This window comes from Trachypithecus francoisi, unplaced genomic scaffold, assembly GCF_009764315.1.
Source record: "Trachypithecus francoisi isolate TF-2019V2 unplaced genomic scaffold, Tfra_2.0 Lachesis_group11, whole genome shotgun sequence".
Lineage (NCBI taxonomy): Eukaryota > Metazoa > Chordata > Mammalia > Primates > Cercopithecidae > Trachypithecus > Trachypithecus francoisi.
In genome coordinates, this window is record NW_022681456.1 from 86,145,340 (window position 1) to 86,152,147 (window position 6,808).

The 6,808-nt window shown below is 39.4% G+C and overlaps 1 long non-coding RNA gene across 1 annotated transcript in view; it reads left to right on the forward strand.

The window, feature by feature from the left end:
- LOC117090207 overlaps positions 1–6,470 on the forward strand; it is a 34,070-nt gene extending 27,600 nt beyond the window's left edge. Inside the window, exon 3 of the long non-coding RNA XR_004439931.1 lies at positions 5,298–6,470. This is a non-coding gene — a long non-coding RNA (uncharacterized LOC117090207). The remainder of the gene's footprint in view (positions 1–5,297) is intronic.
- Positions 6,471–6,808: the final 338 nt, after the last annotated feature.

A 6,808-nucleotide genomic window follows, 5' to 3' on the forward strand; every position in this document is an offset into this window, starting at 1 on the left:
TGTTTGGCCTGCTAATGTGACAGTAATTTTTTCAACTGACCCCCAGTTTTTTCAACAGTAAAATAAAAGTAGTGATGTCTGCCTGCAGAAAAAAATACTGTATAAGTAGCCTCACTTAATGTCTGACGTAAGTAATAAGAATACCTCACATTTATCACACCCCTGTAATGTGCCAGGCATTGTTCAGTTTGCATACATATATTGATGAATTTACTCTTCCCCAAAAATATTTGGTATAGGTACCATTATTACTCCCATTTTGCAGATGAGAAGACAGAGTTAAAAAGAGCTTAAATAACTTTCCCATGGTTACAACTTCCAATAATAGTTAGATACTCTGGGTATAACAGCTGCTATTTAAGAAATAAGGCACACAACTGTTATAATCCTTTCAGTTGCATGCAGTATGAATCCAACCAAAAGTGACAAAACAATGAGTACATTGTTAAATTACATCACAAGGACTACAGCGATGAGGATATCCAGGGCTGGTTAAGTCAGCAACTCAATAACCTCATCAAAATCCAGGTATTTTCTAAATCTTTCTGCTGTGCCCTCTTCATGGGGTATTGATTTGCCTTCTTAGACTGGATGCCCTTATGTTTCCAAATTGAGTGACATGGTTGTGGGCATCAAATGCAAAACACTACATTCAGAGAACCAGGAATCATCCCTGTGTTTGTGTCCCTTTTAAGAGTGAGAATAAATTTTCCCAGGAGCCTTCCAGATTAGTCTCACATACTTTTACTAGAATTTCATCATGGTCTTATAAGTCACACACCACATAGCGATATTTTGATCAATGATAAACTGCATATATGATGGTGGTCCTATAAGATTATAATACCATACTTTCACTGTACCTTTTCTATGTTTAGATATGCTTAGATACACAAATACCAGGGTGCTACAATTGCCACAGTATTCAGTACAGTAACATGGACAGTTTTGTAGCCTATAAGCAATAGGGATATCATATTGCCTAGGTGTGTGGTAGGATATACTGTCTAGGTTTGTGGAAGTACACTCTATGTTTGCACAAGGACAAAATAACCTAATGAGGCATTTTTAAGAATGTATCCTCCATCCTGGCTAACACGGTGAGATCCCGACTCTACTAAAAATACAAAAAATTAGCCGGGTGTGGTGGCACATGCCTGTAGTCCCAGCTACTTGGGAGGCTGAGGCAGGAGAATCACTTGAATCTGGGAGGCAGAGGTTGCAGTGAGCCGAGATTATGCCACTGCACACCGCCTGGGCAACAGCAAGACTCTGTCTCAAATAAAATAATAAAAAAAAAGCATCCTCATTGAGAGATACATGATGTACTCAAAGTAATCCTTCACAAGGGAACTAGGATCACCATGTACGGTTTAGGCTAAGATTGAACTTCTGGGACTAGAAAGGGGTCCAGATACCTTGTAAGCATTTGGTCATCAGGAGAAGGGGGAGCAAAATTAGAAACCTATTAAAGAGAATGAAGGAAATGTTGTTCACATTCTTGTTTAATCTCTTTGCTTTGAGTGTGGACTGGACCTAATGATTTGCTTCTAATAAATAGGATGCAGAAAATGATGAAATGTCACTTTCATGATTAGGCCATAAGAGACTCTGACTCTCACATCAGTGGCATTTTCTCTCACTGGCTCTTGTGTGCTTATACTAGATGAGGCCAAAGGGAGAGGCTCACATGTCAAGGAACTGAGGGCAGCCTCTAGCCAACCACTGGGGAAGCACTGAGGCCTAAGCCCAAACATACAAATATACATGACACTACATAATAACTCAATGTGCTGGATAACTTTCTTTTGCCCTCAAAAATCCATTTTCCACTCTTTTCCATCCTGCTCCATGCTTCTAGTAGCTCAGCAGTCCCAACCTCTTTGGCATTAGGGGCCAGTTTTGTGGAAGACAATTTTTCTCTGGACTGGGTTGGGGATGGTTTCAGGATGATTCAAGCATTTATTGTGCACTTTATTTCTGTTATTATTCTGTTAATATCCTATTATTATTACACTTCAATATATAATGAAATAATTATACAGCTCGCCATAATGTAGAATCAGTGGGGGCCCTGAGCTTGTTTTCCTGCAAACAGATGGTCCCATCTGGGGGTGATGGGAAATAGAAACAGATCATCATGCATTAGATTCTCATAAAGAGCATGCAATCTTGACCCCACACACGTGCAGTTCACAACAGGGTTCATGCTCCTATGAGAAACTAATGCCACTGTTGATATGACAGGGGGCACAGCTCAGGTGGTAATGTGAGTGATGGGGAGCAGCTGTAAATACAGATGAAGTTTTACTTACTTGCCCACCACTCACCTCCTGCTCTGTGGCCCGGTTCCTGACAGGTCACTGACCAGTACCAGTCTGTGACCTGGGGACTGGGAACCCCTGTGGTAGTTAATCTGTATGTTCTACATCAGGGAGCTCCTTTGTCCTCTGGCTTCCATTTAGGTTCTGCCAAGGGGGACACTGGAGTGAGGTCTAGGAATTATTCTGCCAGCAAACCTCTCCGTAAATATGACTTTATTTGGAAGTATTGTTTTGTAGATACAATCAAGTTGAGATGAGGCCAAACTAAATAAAGGCGGTCCCTAATCCAATGACTAATTCTTAGAAGAAGGGGGGAGTTTGAACACACACAGAGCTGCACAGGGAGAATGTCATGTGATGATAGAGGCAGAGATTGAGGTAATGATAAAGCAAAGGATGCCAGGGATTTTTGGCAGTTACCAGGAGAGAAGCATGGAATAGACTCTCCCTCAGAGTCTCCAGAAGGAAGCAATTCTGCCAACACGTTGATTTTGGACTTCTAGTCTCCAAAACTGTGAGAGAATACATTCCCGCCACTTTAAGCCATGAAATTTGTGGTCGTTTGTTATGGCAGCCCTAGGAGATGAATAGATTGATTGGCCATTTTTCTCTGGTGCTATGTTAGAAATATCTGTGTAGAGTGGACCTATTACAATTTTAATGTGTTTTCTCCTGATTATGATAGTAATACATTGAAACTACAAAAACACTGTAAGGAAGAATAACAATTCAAAAATATTCATGACTTCTGTAGTTATCATTTTGGTATATTTCCATTGCCTAAATGTGATTTGACATACCTTTTTCACATGATATGTAGAATTTTCATCCTGAATTTTACTTAAAATTATAGGTAAGTATGTATCCATGGTATAAAGAACTCATGATAGATATATTGAATGCATAAAATGCCATTATATAGGTGTTCTATATTTAATTTAACAGTTATCTCTTGTAGAATAATTGGATTGTTGTCCATTTTTTATTATTAGAAACATTCTATGATGCAGGTTGCAATGAGATGAATGTCTTTTTTTCCCAGAGGGGGATTTAATTTTTATCCCAATCAGTGATTGGGATAGATTAAATGAGAAGTGTATGTTAATAGATATGTCCCAGAGTCAGGGACCAACCCTCCCTGACTAATCCAGAAATAACTGCAAGGGTAAGATTTAGGGTGAGAATAGACAGGACTTCGTAGGGTTAGTACTTAAGTTACACAGCAGGGAGAGCTGGTGCTGGAGTTGCCATTTTACTCATGATGCTTGGAACAAGATCTGCAGGGACACCTCCTGGACATGGGCCCTCTGCTCACTCTTTTAATAAATCCCAGCTGCTCCAGTGATCCTCCTTGGATTGTCACTGAGCAGTCCCTGTAGGTATCTTCCTAACTAAACTCTTGAGACTCATTTAGAGTAAAAGCAAACCTCAAGCTGGCCTTAATTGATCTGATGTAAAGCTGCCTGTAGAGATTTCCACACATGGAACCGCTGGGATTATCTAAGTGGCAAATGCTAAGGAGACCCTGAGGGTCCCAGCTCAGCACTACCTTCCCCTCCCCTCAGGCCTGTTTCCCCAGATACCAGAGAAGGAGGAAGGATGAGGGGCCCAACTGGGCAGAGATTGGCTGGGACCCAAGTGCCTCCTTAGAGTATGATCAAGACTATTACTCTGCTTCTCCAGGGAGAAAAGTTTGGAAGTTCGAAATCATTTTTATTGGCCTAACAGGCATGTGCCGGGCAATGCTTTGCACTATAAATTGAGATTATCAAATCCAGAAAAAGTCAATACATTGTGTCTTTTTTGGTCTCCTTCAGAAAGTGAAGTATAGCAAGCTCATACCATGGAAAAATAACCCTTGTAATAAGATTGAAAAGCTTATTTCAAGAAGGTTGGGCCCCTCCCTGAGAGGCTGAATCACAGGGAAGTTATCCAAGGACCCAATCTATGCAGACCCTTTCTCCACACCTTAGAATACAAAAGTGTTCAAGTCATTCCCTCATTCTTTCATTCAAAGCATATATTCAACTTATTATGTGCCAAGCAGAGTGTTGACTATTATGGGAGACAGATGAGTAAAATATGATCTTTCCTTTGAGATGGGTAAAATCCTGGCAGGAAAGAGCTGTCATTAAAAACAATCATTACAAGAGGTAGAGAATGTTAAACACAACAAATGAGGCAGGAACAAAATCAGAGGTTCAGAAGTGGGACACTATACTCAATTTCTGGCTGAAAAGATAAGGAGAGACCTCAGAGAAGACTGGGCATTTAATCGGAGCCTTAAAAGTTTCCAGTGTTCTCTCTTTTCTTTCCCTATGGTTGCTGCCCTGGATTATACCCTCATTATTTCATCTGCCTATTTACTCACTCATTCAACACTTTTTTAAAAAACTTACGAAGTACCAAGGTCAAGGCCAACTGTGGGGCTACAACAGCAAACAACACAGAAATGGCCCGTTCTTTCATGATCCTCACAGTCTAGTGGGGGAGATAAGTAAACAGACAAATTAGAATGATGATAGAACCAAACAAAGAGCTCGTTAGAGAACAGCAGGGAATCAGCTTTAGAGAGGAAGGTCAGGGAAGGCCTATTTGAGAAAGTGACACACATGCTAAGACTTAAGGCATGAGAATGAACAAGGCTTGGCAAAAGTTAGAGAAAGAGCATTCTAGAGAGATGAAACAGCATATGCAAAAGCTATGAAATAAGGAAGAGCTTATAGAGATCAAGTTTCTGAAATGTGAATAAAGAAGAAACTAGAATGAGATGAGGTTGGAAAGAGAGGCAGAGGGAGGATGACCTTGCTCTTATTAGAAGTTTAAATTTTATTTTAAATGTATTAAATTATGCCCCCAGTTGACAGACAAGGCAGACTCCCTGTGGCTCAAAAGCTAAAAACAGAACCAAGAGGCTATAGCAGAGTGAGGGAGTGATCATACACTCTGTATCTGTGAAAAGTATTTTTGCAGTCAAGTCAAAGAACAGTTCCTGAAAACAATGTCAAAAACAACTACAGCTGGAAATTCCCCAACTGACCACCAACAGGTCACCTGGTGCCAGCCAATTACCTGGAATCAGCCAACTAAGAGAGACTGGTGATTTGGGGGATCAAAGGTTTTCCAATCAAGACTCTGTTCCTCACTCCCCTGACTCCTCTCCTAGCCTGCAGTCTTCATCTTTATAATGTGTAATTCTCCAGTCCTCTCCTTAGAGTGCACTTTTGTTTTGCACTGAAGGCTGTCTCCTCAATCTGCAGGTTGCTTTTAGAAAATAAAGTTCTCCTTTTGTCTGCACAAGAGATCTCATTGCTCTTTTGTTAACATTTCAAATGCAATAGAATATTGTTTTTTAAGTGAATGAACAATGTAAACTGATTTACATTTTAAGATAATTCTCGCTTTAGTTGGGAAAATTGATAGGAGGAAGGAAGAGTAAAAGCGAGAAGGTCCAATTAGGAGCCCAGGGAAGAGATGATGATATCTTGGATTAGGATGGCACAGAGAAAATGTATGGATTCTATATGTACTTTGACAAAAGATTCACTGGGACTTTCTGATTAATTGTGGGGAATGAGGAAAATGGAGGAATCAAAGGTAACTCCTAGGTTTCTAAAATGGGCAACTCCATAGGTTAATTTAATAGACTGTTTTCTTTCTCCTTGTAACAGAATAATAATCTCTATCTATGTTAGGGATCTATACAGCCCATTGAATGACCACGTGGCTTGCTTTCACCACTGGAATGTAGGCAGAGGTGATAATAGGCTAGAATCCTCAAGGTCATCTACTAGTTGCAAAACAGCAGCTGGATTCTAGTAGAAAAGATCCAAAGTAGAAAAGTCTGAAATGAAAACAATAAGCAATATTCATCTACCAGTGGGTAATTTCAGTAGGGAGTTAGAAATGAAGAAAATGCCAAAGAAATGTTAGAAAATATTTGAATGTATAGAAATGTATGGTAATAGTGGTGAAGAAGGCCTTCAGTGGGTTCATAAGTAGATTGAACATAGCCAAAGGGAAAACAATTAGTAAACTGGAAGATATGTCAACAGATATTACCAAAACTGAAAGAAAAAAAGAAAAAGAATATAAAAAAAGGACAGAACATATGAGTTATGTGACAATATAAAACAGCCTAACATACATGCAATTAGAATTCCAGAAGAGAAAGAGAGCAGAGTAGAAAATAAATGAAGAGACGATAGCTGAGAATTTTCAAAAAATAATGAAAGACATCAAACTACAGATCCAAGAAGCTCAGAGAATCATAGTGATATAAATACCAACACACACACACACACGATGCATCCTATTTAAACATGTGAAAATCAAAGAGAAAGAGAAAGTCTTGAAGGCAGTCAGACAAAAAAGACACATTACCTAAAGGAAAAAAAAATTAAATTTACAGCATAGTCATCACAAGAAACTAAGACGTAGAGTGACATCTTTAAAATGTTAAAAGAAAAAAATGTTAACATGGA